Source organism: Carlito syrichta, unplaced genomic scaffold (assembly GCF_000164805.1).
Source record: "Carlito syrichta isolate Samal-C Ts95f unplaced genomic scaffold, Tarsius_syrichta-2.0.1 Scaffold118030, whole genome shotgun sequence".
Lineage (NCBI taxonomy): Eukaryota > Metazoa > Chordata > Mammalia > Primates > Tarsiidae > Carlito > Carlito syrichta.
The window spans coordinates 95,626-100,285 of NW_007062126.1; positions in this window are offsets into that span (position 1 = coordinate 95,626).

Here is a 4,660-nt window from a genome sequence, read left to right on the forward strand (position 1 = left end):
TTAAAGAACAAATCAAATGCCAGCCTTGTGTCCAGCACCTCTGGCCCCCAGTCTCGGCGCCAAGAGCCTGGGCACATAGTTCATCGCACGGAAGTCAATTCTCATGAGTGCCCATGTGACTGGTGATGACAGTGAGACCCAGTAAGCACGTGTGCAGAGTGACGGATCAGATTGAACTTGGACTTCGTTTTCTCTTCCCGAGTAATATTTAGCTCTGGAGCTGGGGGAGACAGACCCATTATGAGGGTGTCCCAGCCAGGGTTCATCACGCCAGCTTGGCTCAAAATCCAACACCTGCGAGAGCCTGGTATCAAGTACCAGCCTAGGAGACGTTTCACGTGAGGCTCTCACGGCCTCCGAGGAAGACACCAGGGTATCCCTCTTGGCATCCTCGCTTAAATACACACCGAGATTATACAGCGGTTCCAGGCCATCTCTAGAGCAAGTATTTAAAACGAGGGAAAAGTAATTAGCAAACTCAAGCATCACTTTTCAAGGCTGAAGGATATTGCCGCCTGCTTTAATTGCCAGGGAAAACCTATTTAGGGAAATTAACACAGAAACGAGATCGGCCACTTCAGGGCTAAGAAAACAATCACAAAATCCATGGGGGTCTCCTGAGTGCTGGATTGGGTGGGTGAGAAATGGCCCCAGAAAACAATGAACGTACTCCCCTGTGGCGGACAGCTTTCTTCTAAGAAACTTTTCCTATTTCTGAAACGAATACGCATCAAAAAATTAATACTGCCATTCTAGAAAGGGAGAAATAGAGAAAAGTCAGAGAAAAGAGAAGATAACAAGATCCCATTGACATAGTTAATATTCCCCATCCTTCTTTTTCCCCCCATGCTTATGCTGGGGCAAGTGGTATGATTTCGATGGTCCTGTGCAGATAATTTTGCTTCTGTCTTGCTCACTGCACAGAATTTCCCATTGGTATTAAGAACTCCTTGTAAACAAGATTTTTGATGCTTTCTTGCAAATCCACAGAAGATGTTCACTGCCCCTCACCACTCCCCCAATGCCACGTCCCACCTCGATGCCCTTATGTTTTTGCTATTTTCTTTTAAAAATAATGTATCTATCTTTGAGCCAGGGTCTCGATCTGTCACCCAGGTGTGACACCGCAGCCTCGACCTCCTGGGCTCAGGCGATCCTTCCGCCACAGCCTCCCGATCAGCTGGGACTACAGATGCGTGCTACCACACTCAGCCGACTTTTAGATTTTTTGTAGAGATGAGGTCTCACCAAGTTGCCCAGGCCGGTCTCAGACTCCGGGGCTCAGGGGACCCTCCCCACTTGGCCTCCCAAAGTGTTGGGGTGACAGGTGTGACCCGCTGCACCTGGTCTTTTTTTGTTTGTTTGAGATGATTCCCTCAGGATGGATTCCTAGATGTGAAATTAGTGGTTTGGCTTTACACACCTTGTACGCATAACCAAGAAGTGTGGTTCTTTTGACACACGGTCACAGTAATTTCTAAAAAGTTTGTGGCAACTTATTCCCTCTCCTAGCAACGAGAGTGTTGTCACAGCGACGGGCACAGTCATACAAAAAAGCATTTGCTAATTTGACAATAAAAGCTGGCGCCTTGCTGTTTGTTTTTCTTCTTACCCCTTACCCACTCAGGCCTTAAGCACACTGGAGTGTCTCTCGTGAACCTCTGAGCCGTGACGCATTGAGTCAGACAGCGCGAGTCACAGGGCCCATGTCTCCACCTTTATCTGACCTGTGTCCTGGTTTACCCATCTGGAAACGGGGCTGATGACACAGGACATTGTGAGCGTGAGATGGCTGGGCCCAGCGCCCGGCAGATTCATCCTCATTACCATAAACGGAGACACAGGCCTTTTGAGATGTCTGTTGTAACTGCTCCTTTGCCCACTGGGCGTGAACCACGGACCAGGGCATTGAGTCGCGAACCTTTCTCCAGATACGGGGGATTTTAGTTCATGAAGGTAACAAACTCGGGTATCCAGATGGGGAGTGTGTGGAAGAGACCGTGCTGGCCTTAAGACGTGGGCACCGGCGCAGAACCCGCTTCTACGTGGGCCGAGGAGGCTTTGGGTGGAACACCAAGGGAAGAGCCTGGATCCCGCCAGCGTGCCGCCATCTTGCCTGCCCCCTGGGACCCCCACGGGGCCACAGCAACTCTCTGAAGACACAGAGGCCCAAGCTCTGGCCTCATGGTTTTCATTCGGGGTGTGTGGGTGGGGACCAGGCCTGTGTTTCTAACAAGCCCTCAAGGGATGTGGACTCCCAGCCAGGTTCCACGCAGCGAGGCCTGCAGGACACCGCGGTGGGCTCCCCACCTTCCCCTCTCCTTCATGACTGACACACAGCTGTCACCCTGGCCATCCACATCCCCCTTAAGTGATCGCTGCCGCCCATCTTGTGGGAGCGAGGAGGCCAAAACAAGACACTCTCCAAGGAACAGCACCGAGGTCTTAAGAAAACCGTCCCCAGAGGCTGATTCTACCGGGACACTCTTGGGTTTCAGCCCCCTGATGAAATCCTAGCATTATGAAAGCCAGTTTGGACTGGATTTCTTTTCTTTCTTTCTGTCGCCCAGGCTGGAGTCCAGTGGCACGATCACAGCTCACGGCAGCCTCGGCCTTTTGGGCTCAGGCGATCCTTCTGCCTCAGTCTCCCGAGCACCTGGGACTGCAAACGTGTGCCACCATGCTCGGCTAATTTTTTTATAAAGATGAGGTCTCACGATGTTGCCCAGGCTGGCTTTGAATTCCTGGCCCCACGGGAGCCTTCAAAGTGTTGGGATTACAGGCGTGAGCCACCACACCCAGTCTGGATTTCTTATTGTAACCAAAGGCTCACGGGCCCTTGTCATTCCTGGCTGTGGAGTCCCCACCCTCCCCTCCTGACCTGCACGGAGAGAAACACCTGCCCTGCCTTCTGGCTTCTCTCCTGGGCTGTCTGCCCCAGCGACCACCTCTCTGCAAGCTCCCCCAGCCCCCAGCATGTCCCATGCGTGTCCCTGCAGGGACACTCATCCTCGCTGCCCCACAAAGCTGTCAAGATACAGCTCCATCCCCCCTGGGGAGCTCAGTGTTATCAGTCACCCAGAGGATTCCAGCCCGTGAGCTGATCTGAAAATGCCAAGTGCACGCGGTCTGTGGAGCCACCGTGATCAAACAACCCTGCATGTGGGACACCGGCTTGCCCCTCACGCCTGCCTCAGAGTTGCCAGTTTCAAGATAGCCCTTTACAGGAAGCTTTCTGAGAAGCTTTTGGTCTGGGTGCAGGCCGTGGGGGGGGCGGGGGGGGCGTGGTCAACAGAGAGACATTCGCAGCCACGGAAGCACAAACTCCTCCCAAAGGCTTAGGAGGGAGGAAAAAGAGTTCCAGAAGGTAAGTACCCTGGAAAATCGCACTCAACAGGGAACCCTTCATTAGTGGGGCTGACCTGAGACGAGATGACCATGTCGGGGCCCTCTGACAAAGTGAACGACGGAAAAAGAGGTTCTTTGGGTGCCAGAGACTTTAAAAGCCAATGTTCCCTTCAAAGGGTGCCCCCGGGTCCCAAAGTTCAGACTGCAGCGTGCCTCGCTCGAGAGAAAATAAAAATCTGACACACTTTCAAGGTTCTTTCAAACAGCAGAGAGAAAGGAAGGCTTGCCCAGGGCTGCTTGGGGTAACGAGGACACCGGGCCTGCGTTTGGGGTGGCTCTTCACGTGGAGACCTCATGCCTCCGTCAGGGACTCAGAAGCCCCACCGGCGCCGGGGCTGGCCTCTCGCCAGAAGGAGGATTCACGTGAGACACGTGAGGCTGTTTCAAAGGATTCTCAAGGTCGAAGCTTTTCACTGGAAATAGCGGAGACATCAGCTATGGGAACACACACACCTGTAAGACTCAAGATCCAGCAGCTAGGAAAACAACTCGCTGGGGTCTCAGCCTTAAATTCCAGCACCCAGGAGGAACTCCTGTGTCCCTCTGGGCAGCCCTGGAAATGAACCAGGAGGTGCTGGGATCTTCCCCGGGCCTGACTGCCTGTGCCCAGCACCCGGGTCCGTGGAAGACCGGCCGCAGATGGCCTCGTGGGACCATGGTCGTTCAGGGCCCGGCACTCTCCCGGGTCACCTGTGACATCCCAGCACTGACACAGCCAGAACGCATCTCAGGGCCAGCCATTCCTAGGATCTAGAAATCAGAGGCCAGCCAGAAGATGAAGCCTGGCCAGCAAATTTGCACATCAGAGGTGAAAAGCTATGTCAGAGGAGGCGCTTTGAGAACAGATGCGCAGACACTCCCAGGGCTCCCAATTCCCACGGAGGCATCCATCCCACGGGCCGGCACACCTTTGCGACCCCACCCAGGTGAGCGCCGCGGCCACACGCAGCGACACCTGCTCACCTGGCGGTGCAGCGCCGGTCACCAGGCCGCACGCGCTCCCCAGCCACCCATGCGTCCTCTATGGACACGTTGACCCTGGAAACAACCCGACAAGCTGAGCCCTAGGAATGCACCTGCCTCTGCGGGCTTCAGTTAGCATGGAAAACTCAGAACCCACAGCAACAGTTTCTAACCTTGGGGCCCCTCCCCTGTGACACATGCACACACTCACATGCACACACGCGGCGCCCAAGGCTTCAGCCCTGCCTCCAGACCCAAGGCCACGCCCCCTCGGTCTCTCTCTCTCTCT